This window comes from Coturnix japonica, chromosome 2 (genome assembly GCF_001577835.2).
Source record: "Coturnix japonica isolate 7356 chromosome 2, Coturnix japonica 2.1, whole genome shotgun sequence".
NCBI classification, from domain to species: Eukaryota; Metazoa; Chordata; class Aves; order Galliformes; family Phasianidae; genus Coturnix; species Coturnix japonica.
Window position 1 is genome coordinate 108137871 of NC_029517.1, and position 23648 is coordinate 108161518.

Genomic DNA, 23648 nt, shown 5'->3' on the forward strand with positions numbered 1-23648 from the left:
AAGAAAGAAAGAAAGAAAGAAAGAAAGAAAGAAAGAAAGAAAGAAAGAAAGAAAGAAAGAAAGAAAGAAAGAAAGAAAGAAAGAAAGAAAAGACAAGCAGACCTAAAGAAAAATCTATGGCATAAACTGAAATGTAAATAAAATTATCATTTCATCATTGTGGAATCTCTGTGACAAAATATTCCATTCAGTGTATTCAGGATTGTATACTTCTTAATTGCAGGCGCTGATTCATTTCATATTCCAAGATAATTGCATTAAGGTGGAACCTAATAATTTTCATTTGTTCTTTAGGCTCCAGTACAGATCTAGATCTCTTGTCTCCTGGTTTTCTTTGTTCAAGAGGTATTGCAGAATCAAAGGATCACAAGAGTACAAAATGTTTATGGCTTCAAGTGACCTTTGTTAGTCATCTTATCCAAAAATCCTGCTCAAGCAAGGACACATACAGCAGGTTGCCCAGGACCATATACAGATTTTTTTAAAATGTCTGAAAGTGTGGAGACCTAAGCAACACATTCTAGTGCCCTATAAACCCATAAAGTATTTTACCCGTAAAAAAGTGCTTGCTGATGTTCAGACATAAATTTTAGTGTTTTACTTTGTGCCCATTGCCTTTTCTTTTGGCATGGAGCACCACTGAAAACAGCATTTCTGCATCCCCTAAACATCCTCTTCTCAGTTATTTATAAGCATTGGTAAGATCCCCCCATCCAACCCTCTGAACTGCGGTGTTTCGTGTGCACTAACAGAAAATTCCTAACCTTTGTATTACTTGTTGATGATATATGCAGAGCTTCATCCAACTCTGGTCTTACTGACCAGTGTAATGGAAACACAAGACCACTTCATCATGAATTTATTTATTTTTTATTAAAAAATATATCTTTGAAAACATAAAAGATTTTGTAGGCCACTCTTTTGCATTCAGGTCCTCTCCTAGCCATTCTGACATCACAAGTACACCAGGAAGCCAAGCTCCTTAGTGTAGTTCTCTCCTATGAGTTTTTCAAATCTGTGACAGATCTTTCTTCAGCAGACATGGAGTTTGTAATTGTCTGGGTTACCCAGGTTTAAAGAAGGGGTTGTTCACAACTGGTTTTAGTCTGGTGAAACAGGAATGGACAATAAATTAGACTTAATTTCTACCTCCTTCAGACCCGGGATCTAACCTTCCTCGGATATCATTCACTGCCACACCACTTGGGTGGAGCAACTACTGCTGTTGGATCTATGGTCTTAGCCAAGCCAGTAAAGTGAACTCAATTATGAAAATTAACCTGAAAAGTTACTGAGATATAAAAAATAGCAATTAGTGAAGGGGCTTAATATTTGAAAATGGAAGACATCACTGAGACAAGTTTATTTCTGAAATAAAATGCTTCAAAAATAACTGCTGATAATATGAATACATTTTGATGCTTTATAGCAAGGGAGCAGCTACACTGTGCAGTAGAAGAGTCTCAATTGTTAAATCTAGGTAAAGAATGTAGTACACTTGTGAGATGACAGGAGATGACACTTTCTTTGTGATAGAAACTTATTCTCAGATAGATCTGTCAATTTAGTAGATGCTGAATTGGCACTGTGATCAAGATGAATGCTTGTTTCTTAGTATAACCTCATGGTCGGTAAGTAAAGCAGTGGCCTTCACCTCAGGCACTTCATTCATTAACTGAATAACCAATTGATAATGGACCGTTGCATCATAATTCCTTAAATAATGATGTTATGCAGAGTGAATATAAAGCAGCATTGTTTAGATACAGGAATATGCATATGTTGAGATATACCTTACTCCTCATTTGCCACGTGTAAGGGTTTTGTTATTTGCAAATCAGTATTTTGAGGTTATTTCTACTCGCTGATTTTCAAGCTTTTGTTGAATATTTCTTAATAGATTTAATGCTTTATAATCAGTGAGCTTTTGTCTTCTCCTAGCTGACAGTCCAAACAATTTGGGTGATGTTCAGGCCTGGCTTGACTAAACTGTCTTCCTTAGGTCACACTTCTGTATCTTGCTTATAATTATTTTTCTGCAATGAAATTGATCCAGTCTAAACCTAACTTCAGGCAGTTCCATGTGGGGAACTACCAGTTAAAACAAGTAATCAGTGCAAGAATTGTAACCCTCAAGAGATAGTTTAAACAAAATACAAACAAGACTTCAGCTGGAAGCAAGTTTATAAGTTTGGAAAATCACTGATGGAGTTCTTCAAGGACTGGTTTTGGGACTGCTATTATTTGATATCTTCATTAATTGCTTTAAAATAAATATTAGAAGTGTGTTAATAAAATTCATTGATGACAAAAACTTTGGATGAGTTGTCTATATAGAAGTAAACGGGAATATCACACAGAAAGAATTAGATGACCTTGACGACTGAAGTAATAGAAGTAAGATGAAATTTAATAGTACAAAGTGCAAGGTCATGCACTCAGGGACTAATAACAAGAATTTCTGCTATAAGCTGGGAGCTCATCAGTTAGAAATAGTACAGGAGGAGAAAAAATTGGGTTTAATCAGACAGTCACATGATCATCATCACTACTAGTGTGAAGATACCATGACAAAGGAAAGTGCAATTCTACAATATGCTGGGATGTCTTCCAGTTCCTGTAAAGAGTACTACTTTCACAGAGTCTTGGCAAGATTGCCTCTGGATTAGTGGATACTGTTTTGTTGCAAGACAGTTGCATTTGAACCAGAAATACTGCAAATACACAAAAAAACTCCTTAACTTCTTTAGCTTAGAAAAATGAAAGCTAAGCTAATAGAGATGGTATTTGTAAATATATAAAATGAGTAGGGCTATTTAAGAAATAGAACAATAAATGCTAATTAAATATACTAGAACTGTGGGGAAAAAAAAATGCAGAATGCTTTTAAATATAAGGATTATAATGCTCTGCAATAAAACTGATGAGATGCTATCTACATTTGACATCAATCTAAAGAAGTTTACAAAGAAATTACAAGTTAAATTTGTCTGCAGTGTTCAGGGATTTCTTCCTTTCCTTCTGCCCAAAATCTTTTAAATATATTGCCAGAAATGTTTGCTGTTACACCTCCCTCTAAACTGAATCTTAGACATTTCATGGCTTCAATCCATTGCCAGTCACATCATGCTCTACTGAGAGGATTCAGTTAATTTTTTTTAAACCCTATTTCAGTGAGAACAGTTGATGCTGACAGTCATGTTCAGTTAATATCCTGAAACATACAACTCTTTTCAGCCAATGGACAAACACTTCAGTAAGCACATTCTCAATATTTAGCTGCATTTATTTATGTAGATGTTGTGAGGACAGTAGTACAAGTAAAATATGTAATTTTTAATAAAACCTTATAGCTTAAATAAAAGTGCTTTCAAATAAAATTTGTTAGAGTATTGAAGAAATCAAATCCGAGATTATATAAAATGTTTCCTTGATATTTTGGTCAGTGAATACCAAAGAGGATGAATATATATATAAACAATATAAATTTCAAGGTGAACTGCAACCACAGAAAGACTTCCCTATCTAGACTATAATGAGAACAATATCCTACAATAGTTTTCTGTATTTCTAACTGCACATGAATGAATGAAGAAGAGGAATCTTAAGGAGACTGCCCAATGAACTGAGCTGGACTCACATTAAGAGGCAGGAAAACAGTGACATATTTCTACTATTGCTTTAGGCATGTTCAAACAACCTAATTTATTTAAATCAGATGTATTTCCTCAATTCAAGCTTTCAAAAGCAACAGCCTGACAGTTTGATATCTTGGATGAAGAGAAGATTTCATTGCAACAGAAAAGATCTGGGTTTGGAAACACTGCAGAATTCTTGCTCCTGGGACACAGAGAAGGCCATGCCTCATGTTATGCCAAAAATGAAGTATTCAAACTAATGGAATTCAGGGTTTTTCAATACTATTAAGAACATTCTTTGTGCTGTAGGAATAGGAAGGGTGTGGAAAGACAAGTAAGCCAACAAAAGGAAAAATAAATGAAAAAGCAGAACTACATTTCAATCCAGCATAAAGGAATAATGGAAATTAAAAAGCTCTGCTCTAAAAGGGATTCTGAAAAAGTCCAGCTGAACATTTTTTGTTTGTCAGTGCTAGATGAGAATATCTGAAGTACAGTATATGTAAAGACACAGTTAACATCACACATTTTCTTTAAATCCACAATGATTGTGCTAAAGATAGAACTTCTGTATATAAATAATTTTAAAATTAGGTTTATATATAAGATATATTATTATATATAAGAATATGAAATACACTCAGAAAAGTAAGCAGTACAATGATTTCAAAGAATCTATGTAAAAAGTTTAGAGATCTACTTGAAGAACAAATACAGTATAGACTTCCTAGTAAAGTATGCTTTCCTTGCTTTCCTGCTTAAGGTATACATTCTTAGTCCTGAAATCCAAATTCAGTTCTATCTTGGTAAAATTAATTTGGATTTTTCTCTTCATGGTTTATATTAACTTTTTTTTTTTTTTTTTTTTTTTTTTTTTAGATAACTATATTTCTCCAATAATTGAATGATTTCATTCTGTGTCACCTCTGCTGTCTTATATTTTCTTCTACTATTACATTGTATACTTTTTAGACTAGGGGAAGGAGGGAAATTATGTATGGTAAGCAATTAAGACTTAGAATTTTCGGTCTGCTATGGCAAATTATGGAAGAAACAGTATTTTATTTGAACCTTGCCAGTGTATAGTGTCATTTGTCTATAGTCCTGTCAATAATCCACTGTAAAAAGTAAGCATATATATTTTTCTCTTCTTTGATCTGATACTTCACTCTTAGGGAATGCAGTCAAAAATACTGTAAGTTGTATATAAATATGAGCATCCATTCCTACATTTTAGTTTTAACTTTTAACAAGGGCCAAATTAATATTATGTTTTCATGAGGAATATTACTGGGAGCCTGCAGAAGTTGTAGGGCTATGTCAACCATCTCAAGCACCACCTTTTAAGAACAACATTGTGACTGCTAGAAGAATCATGCAGTATTGTCTTTTTCAAGTACTTGGTGGTCTGGGAATAAGAAAGCTTGCAAAATAACAAAACTAATATGATGGAGGTTTTATATATTTCAGAACATAAACTTGCAGAGACCCCTTTGAATTGTAGCTACTACTGAATACGTCAAGACCAATTAAAAGAAGTAGCATCTATGTTGCAACAAGAACAGTGGTTACAGCTTTTCAAGAAGATATTAGGGCTCCTATTCTTAACAACAGCAGGAAGAATGCAATATCTCTCTGAGTACTGGTTCATGTAAATCAAATTGGAATAAACACAGCAATGCTGGGTGCAGGCAGTGTTAAAAGACAGTCCATACAAATTTGTGCAGAAGACTTGCTCCAAAAAGATGGACATGAAACAGAGCTAAAAAACTGAAGAAAAAAAAATCTAGGGAAAACTTGTGGGGGGGGGGGGGAAGAGAACAGAAAAAAGAGGAAAAGAAAGAAAATGAAGGAAACTTCTGAAGTGTAAAATCAAACACTCAGAGATATTGTTGAGAAAAATGAATTGATTAAGAGGACAGAAGAAGTCAGAAAGAGCAGAAAAATCAGTTCTAGTAAGTTGGTTAACAGGATGTTTAAATCATGTAAAAGAAATTCAAGAATTCCCAAAATCTAAGAAAAAGGAAAAAAAAAAAAAAAAAGAAAAGAAAAGAAAAAGTAGAAGACAATACATTTACTTGTAATAAAGGAGATGACTCTGTTCTATATTAGCAGTTTCAGTTCATTCACACCTTGTGCTATAATTGGCAAAAATGAAATGATTTTTAAAAGCAGTGGAAATATTACTAATTATGTCTAGAAAGTTTAGATTTACTCTGACTTTATAGTTTTTCAAGATAGAAACTAAAGGTCACAGTTGACAAGGGTTCTTTTACTATTATTTGTAAGTGCATCTTTGGATTGTTTTTAATATTTTTTGTGTAAATGTCTCCAGATGAAATCCAATGAACATGCTTTACATGAATGTTGTAAAGAATAGTGTTGATAAAGTTATAGCACTACTGGAAAAGTTGATGATTGTTAATTTTCATTGTTTCACAGCAAGTTCTCTAAACTGTGTATGGCACCGTGTAATAAACTCTACAGTAATCTTTAATCTTTAATGATAATTAAGAAAATATCAATACAGTACTCCACATCAGTTCATCCTACATGACTTTGTCAAATATCTTCTATCAAGACTGGAAATGTTTTTCCATAAAAGCAATTCTGTTTTAAGATTAGATTTATAGGAAAATATCTGTAATTGAGGTGTTAGTACTGAGCTCTAAATTTAAAAAGTTTGGTTTTGATATAAATGATATCCATAAATGCATTGAGCAAAATATTACAGTGGCTAGCTTATTGCCAAATGTTGGTCCTCATTTGATCAAACAGCAGACTTGTCACCTGCAAAAGAAAAAAATAAAATAAAAATAAAAATAAAAGCATTTAAAAACACGAGTGCAAAGTAGTTAAAATTATAGTATCTGAAATTGCTTTAAAATCTATAAATATTCTATGAATTGTGACTTTATAAAAGAAGAATTTAGGATGCATTTTTTGTATCCGGCTTATTGTTACTTAAAAATGTTAGCAGGCATTCCTAAGGTTGCTAGGGCAGTTTGTCAGTTTTTCCTTCATAGTCATATAAATCCTTCATTAATGGCCAGCATGAATTAGACCTTCCCGTGGGCAACTTGAACTCAAGTATGGACTTTTATTAAGGATTTTATAATTGAATGAACAATTTTAATTTTTTAAAGCGGAGTAGTTGTTTTTCTTCTCATTCTTTCCCCCACTTTGCCTCTCTGATCCTGAGGTGTTACTTAGGGGCATAATTAGCATACATTCAGGGCTAATGCCGAAATACTAGATTCAAAGCCCTGATTATATTTTCCTTTTTATCTATGTATTAATTTTGTTTTTATGATCATGAAGAGCAAGACAATTAAACACTGAAAGTTTTCAGAAATGCCTGATGATGTAAAAAAAATCCGTATGTGTTTTGCAAAAAAATTGAAAGCATGCTCTTACATACCTCAGAACTGTCTTATATGGCATGTGAATAAAACATTGTGCTTGACTTTGTTGTGATTATAGTAATTAATTATTTCAAGATGATGAGTAAAATTTTTATTTCTGTTTTCAGTGTTAATATCTTGTATTACCATCTTTTCTGATCTTTGGAAACAACAATCTATATTGCAGTATCTGGGAATTAATAGGAGAAAAAGAAAAACATATCAAAAGCAAGGGTATCTAACAAATTAACCACTCAAAGTTTCTCCCATTTTTCAGGTAATTTATAGAATAGCAAAACCAAATGAGTTCATTGTCCATTTACATCTCAAAGCAGATAACTTGCTCAGTAATCAGTGAAAACAATAATACCAATAATGAAAAAGTATTTCCATTGTGCTTGTCGAGTCAAAAATGTGAAAATATTTGCTGCACCAACTGCTTCTCGGCAACACTGAAAAAACCCACCACATATGTACTGCTAATGGTAATGACAAAACAAAGGTTGGAATAGCCAATGGTACATTTAATATGAGATGTTATGAGATGACAGCAGAAAATCATGGTATCCTATACTCGATATGTTAAAACAATGGAAAAATAAGAATCTAATGCTGAACTGATAAGAAGTCTTTCTTGAGTCAAATTTAAGCAAACTATTTTGATTTTCTAAATTCTCTATACTTGATGTTGTCTGTTAAATCAGAGGGAGAAAAAAAAAGTCTCTTTTTCAGATAATCAGATAATATATGTGAAATAGATTTTATTTTCAGGACACAATTTTTGTTTAACATAAATTACATGTTTATGTTTACATATTATGTATGAAGTTTCTGTTGAATAATGAAACTTTCAATTCCTGTGATAGTACATAGTATATTGTTCTTATGAACTAGTAAGTTAGATATGATGCTGCTGTCCTTTCTCCTATGCCACTCACATCAAATCTAAAGAAAATTATTTCCATGGGACTGAAGTGGTTACCTATTAATCTATCTTTGCTGCACAAGAAAACTTCAGTTGTGTAATTAATATCTGTAAGGACTTTTGAGGAACTTGAATTCATAGAGTAACATAGAAAAATATTATTTCACCAGGCAGTTATGGCCTATAAGCACCAATTACTGCAGCTTTTGTGAGAACAGTATGCAGCTTTGCAGAGCTATGGATTGAGATCCAGAACAACATCTTTACATTTAGTGACATTGTGTGAGCAAAAGTAAGAACATCAGTACTGTGAACCAGAAGAGAATCAATTACCTTTTTCAGTTTACTTTGTAGAAAAAATAATAAATGAATTCCTTGCTTGTTCAGAATAAACGTGAAGACAGTTTTCCTGATGACAATTCAACTAAAGAACTTTCCCAGCTATCAGTGACACATGAGAAAACCCACAATTTCACAGGAGGTAGCACTGAGTAGTGTGCAAATGCAGAAGGTGGAGGAGAAAAGGAAGAAGGAAAGGGGAAAAGAAGGAAGAAATCAAAATATTCTACAAGGAAGTTCCACACAAATGTGTGGAAGAACTTCTTTACAGTGAGGGTGACGGAGCACTGGAACAGGCTGCCCAGGGAGGTGGTGGAGTCTCCTTCTCTGGAGATATTCAAGACCCGCCTGGACGCCTACCTGTGTGACATGGTGTAGGGAGCCTGCTTTGGCAGGGGGGTTGTTGGACTCGATGATCTCTAGAGGTCCCTTCCAACCCCCACAATTCTGTGATTCTGTGATTATGTGATACAAATTCAAGCTGTATTTGGACCTTCTCGAATGTCTCCATTCGACATTTGAACACTCAAGGACTTCCATTTATTCCACTACATTATTTACACATCCTCATGCTTACAAAGCTCTCTATTAAGTCGGTAGACTACTAAATACTGACGTGGATATAGATATATATGTGTATATATGTAATTGAAAGGTAAATTATAGCCTTTGTTTTCAAATTGCTTGGGCTTAACATCATAGACATTTTTATAGCATTATTTCATTGGAAGTCATCAGTTTCTGCCCGTTCTTACTGTAACTTATTCAAGTCTAACCTTTCATTGAAATCTCATTTTAAAATAATGTTTATATTAATGGCCTATTAACAGGCTGTCATTTAAAATAAGGTTAAATGATTAAAAAGTAAGACCAAGCTTAAACCATTGTTCCGAAAAATCTTTCATTTATTGCATACCTTGTGGCTGTTTAAAGACAAAATTTTATAGTTAGAGGATAAATTGCAAATACAGGAGCCTGTTGTATCATTATGATGAAAATTGTACTGAAATTTGTAATATTAACTAAGCTTTTTCTGAGACTTTTGACTTTTGATGCAAAAGTTGCTTTTATTGATGTTTCTTCAAAGTTCTGTAATTAATTAAATGTATGTGACATTTAAATGATATATTGCCAGTACTTCTTCATTTTGTTTTTGGACTCAGAAACTAGATATAGACTATTTAGTACATGGAGGAAAAAGTTCAATATGCAGAGGACTGAGTCACATGATTCCCATTAATTTTAATGGGAGTTACGTGGATAAACCTTTGTGCTGAAAATTATGAGGAGTTAATGTCAATAGAATTTACTGTTGCCAATTTTGGTCTCTGAACCTTTGTTCCTGGTTACCTGCAACTCTGTAAGGTTCCTGAAAGAAGCAAAGGATGGAATACTATGAACTAAATAAAAAGAAAGTATTCAGAGTAGAAGTCTATGATACCAGGAAAGAATATGATTCAAAGGCAGGAAATAGGTAATATCACACAGGAGAAAAAGTAGTTTTAAAACAATACTCTCCTTAAAATATCCTTTGAAATCATAATCTCCCTAATCATAGTGTATTTTCTTCACATTATATATATATGTATATATATATATGTATATGTTTTCATTTTTATTTTTTGAGTCATGTAAGAAATGCATATTGATACTGTAGTCTGACCTTAGTGATGTGTATCAGATGGACACTCATTTATACAATTAACACAAAAATATCCAGAGGCTGTATTTAGAATTTAACTTCAGTGTATAAATACCACTGCTACTTACAAGTATGGTTTTAAACTGAATTCCTTCAGCATCCCTAATGAAATGTGAGAGGATCCCTTTCCATTGTCAGAGGAAGTTAAACAGACATTATCATTTTTTAGTTCTGTTCCATTCTGTTTCATAAGCACTGAACACATAAAGACATTTAGAAAAAGAAATAAAGAAAGATATAAAGAAAGGAGGGGAAAAAAAAAAAAAAAAAAAGCTTAGGAAAATAATTTGCACATGTGAAAATAAATACTTAAGTGCTAGCTTTGGGTTCTGTTCCTTCCATTATCTCTACTGAGATCAGTGGAACTAAACATAAGAATGAATAAAAGCAATATATAGTATGGGGAAAAAAAAAAAAAAAGATCAAAATGTATTTTTTAATCTTACTCAGATTTTAGCCTTTTGACTCAAACATTGAGCATCTAATATGCTTTGAGAGTTGCTCAGCACTGCCAAACATACCATTCAAGTGCACTTTTTTGGCAGTGTTGTATGCAGCTTGTATTTATTAGATAGGCAGCTATTTGAGTTGATTAGCTACAAACATTTCATGAAAAAGAAAATAATTGCTCATTCACTATAAATATATGTAGTTTTCCTCACCACTTGCTGAATCAGCTTCACTTGTGGTCTGAAGGATGAAGTCATATGGGTTCTCCATATTCTTGGTTTAATTTGTGCTGGTGAGAGGAATCAGAACAGCTGTCAGCTCTGGTTTGTCCTTGTTCAGTTGTACTACTATGCAGGTCAGAGCATAGAGAATCCCTCTACTAGGGACCAGTCAGCCACAGAATCACCTTTGGGATTAGCGTACCCATCTGTTACCTTGCTCTCCCTACAGTCCACAAAACGAAGGGTAGGAGGAGACAGGAATGGTATGCAGTATGTTGACTGTAAATAACTGGTAAGCAGCTTGAGAATGAGTGCTGACTGGCACAAGTAAACCTGTACCCAAGTCAGAACTGGAGCATAGTCTCACTTCTTGACTATATCTCTTCCCAGGAAACTCATAGAAATAGAGCTCGGAGAATCTTGCTGATTTTGTAATACACTGTAACTGTATGGACTTGTGGAGGGCTTTTTGAATACATTGGGCACCTCCAAGAAGCAGAAATTACAAGTGACACAACTTTTTACTGGAGCAGTTAAAAGATCATGGTCCTGATTTTCATAGTGAAATTGGGACTGTAACTGTTTTACTGGTTTCTTTTTCAGCTCACTAATATTCCCAAGTAGTGTTCTGATCTGGGATGCTGTTAAAACAGAGTCATAGCCTGGAAGAAATGAGAAGGAAACAGAGAGTGACTTGGCCCTCAGCACCTAACTAATGAGTTCACCCTTCCAGCAATCTTTCTCATTACAGGGGGAAGTTTAGTTTTATTACTGCCCCTTCTGCTTCTTCAGGATATATACTTGGAAGGGTTCCTGCTTCAGCTCTTCTGGCTGCCCTCCATGCTTCTTAAAAATAATAATTATACACATCATTCTCTTGGTGGACTCAGTGTGACTAGCTTGATACACACATCTTTTTTAAGGACCCTATCTGATTTTTGACACAACGGGTTCTAGTAACACACCTTCACATGAAAAGCTATTGAAAACAACTTGCAGAGGTCTGGGGAGACAAGTGCTCAGCACTTGGAGAAAATGCCCATTATATAAATTTAGAAGGATGGCTACTGTCAAAGTACCAGCCAATGAAAGAATTATTGCTGCTCACATTTGGAGAAAGAACATACTCAAAAATAGAATTACACATGTAATAGATTGCATCAGGCATGTAGGAGAAAATCAAACATATCAAACTCTGGAGCCATCTAATGTCATATGAAAAATGTGGCTTGGTATAAACTCTGTCCTTGCTGTGTGCCACAACACAGGTGCTTATAAACTTAAACTTATTTCACTACTTTCAGAAAATTCCTTTCAGATAAATACACAATAGCATGGACTTTTCTGTAATGAACAGATTAAATATACAGAATTTTCTGAAGAGAATTTCATGGAATGTCATCAGATAATCCAAATGCCAATGTGTGTCCCCCATGCACATGCTTATTTCGGTATTTGTTGATGGAAAGTCACACATAGGGAACAAAGCAAGGTACCCTTGATATTTAACAATATATTTGCTCTCAGAAGGATGCTTGAAAGGTAATAGAAATAACCCTTAACCTAAAATAAGATTTTGTAAGTAGTGAGAGTTCTGAAAGTATGTATATATGTATTTATTAATAAAATTTTAGAAGATGATGCTTAAGTTCTACCAAACACGTGGAAGCAGCCCAAGGCAGGAAAGGAATTCAAAGGTACAAACAGTACCAATAAAAATAACTAAATAAATAAATATAGAGACATAATAAAAATTAACTGAGAGGATAAAAAAGAATAGATCTTAACCTCTGTTGATGTGCCACAGAATAATCTGACCTGAGGAAGAGTAGTCTGATTTTTAAAAGACCAGCATTTATGAATGAGTCAAAGAAGTTCAAAAGAGAGGTAGGACATCTTAGTACAAAGCTTATCTTTCAGTGACTCCTCTTGCTTTTACTGCCTAGTGGAAACTGCTGCATCTCTCCTCTCCAATGATACACAGCAACAACTGGCAAATGTTTATGCACAGGCTGTCAGATAGTGTAACTAGGATTGTTAAAATGGAAAAAATTAGTTTATATGGCAGTTGATATGGTATCCAGCTACTGCACAAGCAAGTCATTAGTGCTGTATTTTAACAAAATGAGATTGTAATTAGGTGCCTTTGATTCTACAGGCAGAATGAGTTGCACATTTCTGGCTGCTGTTCCCAAAGCGTGACATCAGAGCAATCAGCAATAGACTGTCATTCTCTGTTCAGCCCACATTTTTACTCCATTACTAACTCACAACTAGTCTCTGGGCAAGACGAAATTCTCAGTCATCAGTGAGCAATAAATATCTCTGCCAGGGCTGATAAGATTTCACAGACACGTATAGTACTTTTTGTCTTGTTCCTGTTTTTCAATTTCACAAGCTGTCTCTGTGTTGAAGTTGGATCTGAATTGCTGTTGACTTGTGGCTGCTTTGCCTCAGTAGGAGTTAACAGTCCTTCTTTGTTCTAGCTTCCTTGACCAGAATAAGACAGTCAGAATAACTTGCTTTCACTACACCAAGGGGGAAGATTGTCCAGAATAATCCCTAAACCCCAAATTTTCAGTTATTGCCCTGATCCTACATGTCTTTGACTGTAGACAAATAGGATAACCTTCTTCTCAGCTTGGGCTGTGGTCAGTGCAACTCAGTTGTAAGATAGGGAAAACATACAGTTCTGTGGTTTTAAATGACCTGTACTCTCTTTCTCCTGGGAACTGAGCAGTGTCTTACCAGCCCTTTGACTTTAGCATGTAGAATAATTTCAGAATTCAGTCCAGAATCTGAAACTATACATCCCAAAATGGAGATTAATGACTACATTCAAGAGTTATTCCCCAAAATATGTGGTATTACCATAGGACATAGAAAATGATGTGTGAAAGGAGACACCTTTGCCGATTGGCAGTGCACAAAGAGGATAAAGAGAATGACATGTAATTATTACTGTGCTGTTAGCTGTGTTATTCAGCCTACACAAAGACAGAATTATCCAATAAATTCAAAAGATTTAGATTATCATTTTTAAAGAATAAACTTATGGGAAATTTATTTTTAACAAACTTCACCAGAACTTTATTGTGGACATGGGATTGGTCCCCAAAAAAGGGGGGGAGGAGGGGGGGGGGCACTTTAAATTGAGTCTTCTCAAAAGTCATCAGCTTATTCCCCTTTACTTTCAGAAATTCAGGCACCATTCAGGCACGCCAGGGTAAGGGTAGGAGAGGAGTCATGATGTTCATAAAGTTTTGAGAGGACTGTGGATGTACATTTATCTGTCAGCATAACAGATGCAATATTACCTCTTACAGACAGAAATGAATACAAGGCATGTCTGGCAAAGCACAGATTAAGAGTTAGTTAAGAATCATTTTCTTACTTTATGAATAAACTTTTTGTGGAAAATTATGGAGACCCATCCGACAAAGTGCTAGTAAAACATGTTAAAAGCAACTGCAGACAGTGCATACATCAGGGTCCAACTTGTTTTTTAAGCTTCTTAAAGAAAATGTCAATAAATTCAAAAGCCCCTTCATATTTTCAAGATATATGTCAGAAAAATCAGAATCTCTCTGGTTCTGAAATATGAATATATTCATATGTTATATGAACTGTTTCACAAAGGTGAAATGAAGTTACATGTGCAGGGCAAATTGAAGAACAGTAATTCTTAAGAGTTTTTTTCTATGTGGTCAACTAATTTTCATATCTATCTTTGGGATATGCATCTTCTGATGGTTTAATTGATAAAAGCACAATGAAAGTTTCTTTTATGATATTTTTATTAAGAAAAAGAATCTACTACATTGCATTGATGTTAGTAATTTCAATTCATTGAGTTGGCCAACAGGTGATCAAAATATACCTTACAATGAAAATTGTTACTGACTCTTTTTAATGGTATTCATCACAGATCAGCCTTAGGCCCAGCGCTGCTCAGTATTCTCAGCAGTGATCTGGAGGTACATATAGAAATTAGCATGTTAAGGATGAAAGGCAGGTGAGAAGTACATAATAATGATCTCAAGGAGGAAGAGATCTCTTGACAAGTTAGGCCCATTAAAAAAATAATATTATTTTTAAAAATAATAATAAAATAAAGAGCATTTTAGAAGAGATGAATACAAGCTTATGCTTCAATACAAAAGAGTTTCACACCCCACCCAACCCCCCAAAAAATGATATATTGCCTCAAAATGCATCAACTCTGCAAGTATTTATGGGCCATAGTGTACAAGCAATTCAACATGAGTACCTACTGTGAAATTGCATGAACAGAGCTAATGTAATCTTTGAATCCTGATGCAACTGTTGGAATATTTCCCATAGTTCTGCTGTCCACATTTTAACAGAAATGGTAGGAGGAAATAAAAAGTTGCATAACTTGAGAGCAGGAGAAAATTATTAACTGTAATTAACTGATTATCAAAAAGGAGGATTGGGAGTGACTTGGTTAAAATTTGTAGGTCATGTGAGTAATATTTATCTTATTTATAATGAAAGGAGAATAAATTAAACACCCCACCCACAAAAAATAATAATAAAAAAATAATTTAAAAAAAAAAGGGAGGGGGAAACTGGCATATTAGATATAGAACAGTTTTCTAATAGTGAAAGTAAATGTTGAAATATATTTCCCACAAACTGAAAGTTCTTGTTCCTTGTATATCTTCAAATTGTGATATGAGTTAGAATTTCACCAAATATGTTGCTTTTTAGTTCAAGAACAGCTTTATGGTGCTTTACACTGGATAAATCAGAAAGATTAGGGGTCTTCAACAATGCAGCAAAATAGCTGCTGTTAGATTCCAGAAATCCAAAACACAATAAAAAAAGTACAAAAAGTACAGAAAGAAATTAGAATGATCTATTAAAAATTACACTGTCTGAAGATCTGAGGCCTGACTTGGGGCTTTTGTTATGAGGATCTCTGACTCTAGACCATATGCTCAACTGTGGTATGTATTGCATAGCTATGGAAAATGTCTTAATGTAGGTATTTTTCATTCGCATAAAATTGTCTGTAAGAATTTATATCCCAGCTGGTATGATGTTATACAGAAACAATATCATGTGTTGTTCTGCAAGCTGTGCATATGTTTGGTTTCTGAAGCCAAAAATCAGGATGTGGTTTGAAGAAAAGTAGGAGGAGTCAACTAGTAAAAGTGTTATACCATATGACAACCTCAAAAACAAAAAAAAAAAACAAAAAAAAAACCCTATCAGTTGTGAAAATATGTAGCAGAAGCAGAGACTGCCTTTGCTGCAGTAACTAGTGATCTGCTGTGCACATGTGCCCACTCGCATACCACTGCAGTTCTGAAAGCACAGAATTGCAACCGGTTGTTTTGTGTAGTCTAAATGTGCATAACGATACAGCAAAACCACTGTTTGGGATGTAATCAGATACTCCGTGCCAGCATAAATCACAATGGATTTTGATATATTAGTGAGCAACTAAGTTATTAAGAATACAAAATGGCTTCCACGTCTGAGACAGCAGACAAGGATGGTCATGCTACACTACATAGAGGTCCATCTGTAGACTTGTTATGGATGGAGAACAGAATTCTAAAAGTCGTCTGTTAGAGAGTAATGATCTGTAGGTTGCTTTAGGGCATTTTAGAGACGTCAGAAGAATAGGACTAATGACTTGGAAATGACTTCTAAAATGTTTAAAGTACCTCTTTCTCAGGTCAGTCATGCACCTGTTCAAGCCTGAAAATAGTTTACTAAAGGACCTGATATGACCAAGTGGGAACACTTTTTTTTTTATCCTTAAATTAACATAATAGGTGCCCACAAGTATTTAACCTGTCTCAGAGATTCACAGCCAATTAAAAGAAAACTGTTTCAATCTCAGTAAGTATATACAAGAATTGAAAAAAATAAAATAAAATGTAAACAGCTTCAATAGCAATTTTTTTTTTATATTTGTCTACTTCTGATATATCAGCTAGTTCAAATAATAGGAAAATTAAGTTTCATGGGGGAATCACAGCATTTGTAGTTCCTTGTTTGTTTTCTACATTACGTTCTTGAATTGTGTTGAGATTTTCAAGCTCCATATGGACACATTTAGTAACATTAATTTCTCTGATATGTTTGATCAAGTTTTCAGTAGTACCCTTTTTTTTTTTTTTTAACTCAGTGTTTTCTGTCTGTATGACTAATGTAAGTAAATAAGTGATCACCAGATGGAATGAAATTCTGCTTCCTGAACTTTTAGAAGTGCTGCAATTAAAGTAACTTGAAATAGTAATATGATTAGACTATACACATATTAGCCATTTTCACCATTAGAAGATGAATCTGAAAGATGCCCCTTAAAAACTTAAACCACACTGTGTTTAAATAAAGGCAGAAAACATGTGAATGGTTATGTTCATGGTTTACTCTCTGTTTTAATCTTTACCTTACTGGCAACCCTAACACGTCCTTTTGTACTGTATAATAATACAGTTATTGTATAATAGTTTCTCATTTTTTTCTGTAGGATCCAATATCTTCGATGGCATCTGACAAGGATATATCAATGATATGGCCTGCACTTCAGCTGTGGGCTGGTGCTTAACACTAGCAAAGATGCAGGTAAAGGACATCTTTGTCACTTTGCTGTTGTTCTTGAAAGTAAAGTTCTGCATTCCTAATTTGGATGTTCTTATAAACCATTTTGATTCTGTCTTGGATTAGTTGCTTTTCCTACCCTAAATGCTGGAAGTTTCAGGCAGATGTGTTTTTTGTTGTTGTGGTTTTGTTTTGTTTGTTTGTTTGTTTGTTTTCTTAATATTTCTCATGTCATAGACTCTGACCATTGTTCAATGACAGAAAACCTTTGCGGGCTCCACTGCAAGAACCTAAAGCTACAGGCAAGCCTAGGGCATGGCATAGAATACTCAAGAGAAAAAATCCCAGCCATACTACTATTTTGAGAGTAGTCATCGATAGTACTTCCAATATTTTCTGTAGAAATAACTTTTAACTTTGTGTAGGTTTTGTACAACTTTCACTATTTCCCTGCTGATATCCTTTCACATAGTACAAAATGTGCAGTCATCAAAATTACTGAGAGGAGATTCACAGCGATCAGAGTCTTGTCTCATTCTTTCAAGAAATATTCTCTTTCTCTATTTTCAGAATTTGAGAAAATCTACAGCAAGTAAACTACTGTACCTGTAGTCCCAGATAATTGCAATGTGAGTGGCTAATATGCCCATGTTGCAGAAGAAAAATTTAGGTTATGCTAGAAATGCAGTGCAAAATATTCCGGGCACTTCACTGTCCTTGTTGCTCGAGTGCAAACCAAGGAGAAAGTATTGTTTCTTTCTAAATAATTCCATCTTGACAGTATCTACCTCTGCTCAAGCCTTTCTCATAAGGAGATCATGACCATTTCCTATAGATCTGGGAAATGAACAGCAAACCACAACCATCCACACAGGGATCTCTGTGCACTTTCCTTCCTTCCTGTGAACTGAACAGAGTTGGTGGTTACCAACTGATGCAGGATTCTGTAGGCTCATTGACGTTATGTTTAGGAATAACAAGTAGTGTAACAAACAGATGACTGGGCTCTTTACTATTAGTATTGAAGTCCTGCTAGCCTCACTTCAGGATCATTTCATATGGTTCCATGAACCTAATATCTGTTTGAGAATGGAGTACTGGTGTGAGTACCCAGACAATATATCTCAGCTCAGTGCTCTTCAAAAGAAAGCCAGTTCCTGCCCATGAGACAATATTAACACTGTATTAAAAATAACACAGTAAGTGGAGATAATCAGGAGAATAACTTCAGGAGCACAGTCCTGATCTGAAGACATTTATGTTGACAGCCAATAGAAAATATGCTACATCTAATTTTTCTTGGTTTATCTTTTCTAGATAACCTCTTCCAGACTGTGGTATTGTCAGTACCAATAAGAAGTGTTTTACTGCACTGGGAAACATCAACTTGGTTATTTATGGGGAAAAGCTCTGTCATTTACATATTATTTGACTCAATCTCAATTGCTTTAATAGTAAGGAATCTTCCAGTAATATCATTTAGCAGACAGGCGTAAGATGTTGGCCAGACAAAAATGTTAGGTTTATTAGCTGAAATGAGAAATATATGCCATGCTGTGTTTTTGTGATGATGTCAGAATTCTGCTGATCACAAGATTTCCTAAAAGAGACTTTATTTGCAGTAACCATCCTTCCTATCAGTCATAGGAGACACACATATTCCGGAGATGATACCAAAAATTAGCCCATTAAGCAGCAAACAACCAAAGAGAAAATATATCCCAGAAAAGCTTAAAGCTGCCACCACCACCTTAAGGAATGATCTCTTTCAAGATGTGTAGCCGAAATTTTCTTTTATCTAAAAAACATGAAGTTTAACAGGCAACTTTTAAGTACACTGACACACTTTCTGTTATATTGTGAAACATCTGAATATTGCACAACGCTAAAATCAAGTGGATGTTATCAGCTTGTTACTTACAAGCAGGACAACTGAGAGAGATTAAATGCCCTACACAGTTTTGCTGTGCAATAGCAGCGTAAGCAGCCTCTGAGACAAGTCCTTCGATCTACCCTCATCACCATGTCAAACATTGGCTTTCCCACCCCCACCCCCCCTTTTTTTTAAATTCCAAATATTTTTTAAGGAAATCAACTGACTTTTTTGTTTGTTTTTTCATATGCTATCCTTATTGATTGAATTGCTCTTGTAGTTTGGAAAATAAAGATATTTCAAGCAGCATTTATTCATTGAATAACCTTGACTTCTCAGTGCTTCACCTCTGAATGAATAAAGGCATTGCTTGTGCTTTCTCTTAACATCTCCATTCACACATCTTGCTACAAAGTACTTTTACTGATAATACAGTTCTGGAAATCAGACTGATTGTCACTAAATTCAAACTCACATCCAGGAAAATATGTCTAAAATAGGGAGCAAGGAAATGGCAGTGCAGCAATGAAATAATTAAATATTTGCCTAAATAAGCAAAAGAGTTTAAGAAATGCTCAATTGAAAGTCTGATAAAAACAGTAAAGGATCAGTCATTACAAGAATCAGTAGTTTTCCTTACATAATAAACTCTAAAATCCTAACCAATTAAAAGTCATTCCTCTTCAGAACATAAAAATCTTAAGGAGGGACAGAGATCTGACTTGCAGTCTCTGATGGTCCCTTTAAGCAATCATTCATGGTAAGGAATGACAGAAACATCCTATCTTCAACGTACCTCTGGTAGTCCAAAAATCAGACCATACAGTAAGAAAAGAAAAAGAAAAGAAAAGAAAACAACCAATTAAATGTTTCTGCCCAGACTATCTGCCTTTTGCTTATAGAGCTTATGGAAAACTTAGTGGCTTAAAACAATGAGTAATAGAGAGGGACCTTTGAACACATTTTGCGATTTAGGCATGTAAATAACTTTTCCTCTTCAAACTTTAGAATGAAGGCTACGGTTTGCTCTGCCACCACTCATGGGGCTTTGTCTGATGACACAAAGGTAGAAGCTTTGAGTAAAATGGAAATGTCAGTTGCCAGAAGCATAACCGTGAGCAAATCCTGGTAAGTGAGGTCTCTCGGCCCATCACAGGTTGCCTTCCCGTGTTTGTACCTTCCCTAGCAGTGGGGGCTGCTTCAGCACTGCTGCTACTGTGCCAAATCTCAAGTTGGCAATACAATTCACAGAGTTTATGCACATAATTAGAGGTGAAAGAAGCTTTGAAGTACACAGCTTGTTAAATTCCAGTAAATAAGTTACTGAATATTTTAGAAGGAGCTTCTGACCGCATAGTTCACAATTAGCATGCCCATTTCAGCATTAAAAAGGTACCTAGGAAAAGAAAACGTGTGTGTAAGTACAGAAATATCACAATAAAGCACTTAGACTAAATAATTAATACCAGTTTATGTTATGCAACCATATATTTTAATCATCAAAGATGACTAAGGCTACAAATTCTTCTTTATTGACAAGGATGCATTTCTTAAGTCACCATTTAAAATGGATTTTTATGGCCTGTTTTAATAACCAAGAGGCAAAAATGTGCTGTGCTGCATGGACATGCCGAAGATATGAGTTAAATGACCAAGACTGCTTTCTAGCTCCCTAGGCAAAAAGGCAATAGAACTGTTATTGAGGCAGAACAAAGGAAGAAATATCCTATTATCTCTGTAAATCTACAAGTAAAAAATATGAGAAAACATATCAGTTAGTCTAAACAAGAAAAAAACAAAATTAAAAAACTCTCAGTGCTCACAACACGCTACAAGTTAACATTATAAGTCTATATAAATAATGATCATCGTAAGTCTGCTCCATAATGCTACTTCAGCAAAAGTGCTCCCAAGAAACATGTTTTCTATCTAAACAAACATTTTCTCTCTTCATCTTCATCAATGAGGATGCTTCCTTCCACCTCACAAGGTTATATTTTCTCTCGATTTTCTTCATGTTCTTCCATAGACTACTGACAACAATCTTTTTATCAACAGTTTTATCAACAATAATACATCTGTGATTTAAGAGCTCTTAAAACTGCTTAATATTTTCAGATATGTACCCTGAAACATTTTTCTGTCTAGTGGAGTGTGTCAGCTATACGCAACATACAATGAAACCCAGGAGTTTCATGTATCTTCTTTTTCTAGCATGATTGTATCATGAAATTTATTTAATATTAATAATAATTTTAAAAAATAAAAAAAAATTTAAAAAAAAAACAAAAAAAACAGGTTGAGTCGTGATTCTGCTGTAAATAGCAACTTCTTGTGTTTCTGCACTGGTATGAGAGAGAGCTTCATATTCTTATATTTTAAGTACATTTTCTTCGGTAACAATGCTGATTGACAAACATCTCTGAAGATATTGATTCTAGAACATAGAAAAGTAGCCAGAGTATCAAGGAAAGATGAAAAATGCAATTTTTACCTAAGGCATACCCAGGAGAAGAAAACACATATCCAAAGATTTACTAAAGTATACTGTTATTTATATATATTTAAATTACTACTTTATAAGTAACTATATTTATATTTGAAAAGTGACTAACATCACTAAGGTAATGTCCAACCAGCAATAAGAACTTGAAAGGTTAACTTAGTCCAATGTAAAGCAGTCTGAGACCAGAATATTACTCGGGAGGATTTCTACAGTGATTATTTGAAAAGAACACAAAAGAAAAAGAAAAAGAAAAAAAAAATCACTAAAGATTTCATTTTTAAATCATTCCCAAGGGAAATTCTGACCATGAAATATGGAGAATGTTAAGCAATAGTAACAAAACTTCTGTGAAGCTAAAAAAGGAAGCTCCTATTCAACAGCTTTCTTATCTGATCCGGTAAGACTCCAGTTCATAATTGGGAGATGTATTTATTTGGAACTGTATATGTAGGAGTCTTTCAGATCAGTATGAAAATGCCCTACAGTCCTCAAGTCTCTCATTTTTTGTTTCCATCACTCACTTACCTATACTATTCCATGTTGATCTGTTTGTTCCCACATATTCCCCAGGAATACAGTGAGTCCACTTTTTCTTTTTTTCCTTAAGTTATCCTGCATATTGCTTCCTATTTGGATCAGACACATTTTTATTTAGGACTCTATACCTTATTCACATCTGTCAACAAAAAATGCACATCGCAGTCACACACCAAGGCACAAGTCACAAAATTCACAGAAAAAGTAAAAGAAATGATATTTATATGTCATTTTGGTAGTCAAGGGAGAAGAAGTGTCCCAGTCCCTCTTTCTAAAAATAATGCTTCATACAGGTGTCAAGTCTGTATTTCAGTGGAGTTTTGAAGAGAAAAAAGTTGTCATTTATGGAAGTTGCTTCCTGCTACCAAAATTAAATGGTCTCCCTTAAATCAAACAGTTTGGGATATCCACACCTCTCCTCCACGATAACCACTGTTATATGTAAGCAAATAGGTAAAACTTATCAATTTATCTGATCTATGTGAAGAAAACGTGCATAAAACTCTCTTATGGTCAGCTGTACCTATCAAAAAATGAACTGAAGGCATTTCACAGAACCAGAAAAGAATGAAAAAAAGGTACACTTGCCACCCTTAGTAATGACAAGCTGATAAATAGCCTCACAATATTTTCTTAAGTCAGACATATCTAACAGAGATGAAGTCACTAATTAGGGTGTTGATTCCACACTGTGCTGCAGTTGCAATGCAGCCTCCCTTTCACTGACAGGTGCAATTCGTGGGTGCAAATTTCTTGGCATCAGCAATCTACTCTTTTGTATTTACATTGCTAAGCAACGTCATTACTTTGATTGACTTATGTACAGTATTACACTTTCACCTCTTAGGTACAAAAAGAAAACATTGATTGTGATTTCAGTGCCACAGTTTTACAAAGATGCAGCCTCAATGAATTAAGTGCACTTACTCCTAATTTACAGTCATGAGAGAAAAATAGTTTTCTTGATTACCCTCCTATTTAGAAAGCACTAATTCTTTTGAATAAAGTTACACTGGACTAGAACTCGAATCATGGTTAAGGGCATAGTTCCATGTATTTTTCCACAAGAAGATGGCAGCTCTCCTCAAAGTGTAATGTGAGTTAACCAGGAAAAGGTGATTGACTGATTCTGAGGTTAATTGCTTGTTGGCATGCTAGAAAGCCTATGCTAACAAGTGCTGCTTATAACTAACAAGTGCCAATTATTTCCTTATATTCTAGTACACATTATGTTATGCTAGGCACTATGCAAACATTCAGAAAGATCCAGGCATCTTTGCCCTGTTCTGATGAGCTAATGATTTAAGAAAAGTATGCTAGCAACAGAAAAAATTCTTTAGTGCATGTTGCTAATCACAAATGTAGAAATCTTTGTATTATACTATAACACAGAAATACTTTTGTAAAGTTGCCAGTGTAGTGAACATATATCCATAAGGAAAGTGTAAATAGTTGTTCAATCATAAATTTC

General features: G+C 34.4%; 2 long non-coding RNA genes across 3 annotated transcripts in view; both read right to left on the minus strand.

The window, feature by feature from the left end:
* The window catches only part of LOC107310324, a 79351-nt gene that overhangs the window by 32760 nt on the left and 22943 nt on the right, over positions 1 to 23648 (minus strand). The window contains exons 2-3 of one of the 2 annotated variants that reach the window (XR_001553557.2): positions 10671 to 10747; positions 4487 to 6428 (exon numbers count right to left, since the gene is read on the minus strand). This is a non-coding gene — a long non-coding RNA (uncharacterized LOC107310324). Of the gene's footprint in view, positions 1 to 4486; positions 6429 to 10670; positions 10748 to 23648 lie in introns of those variants that run through there. The other variant, XR_004306254.1, reaches the window with a different exon arrangement.
* On the minus strand, positions 16821 to 22866 carry LOC116652974. The gene is made up of 2 exons (XR_004306255.1): positions 22166 to 22866; positions 16821 to 20530 (listed from the first exon to the last, which is right to left on the minus strand). It is a non-coding gene; the product is annotated as an uncharacterized LOC116652974 (long non-coding RNA).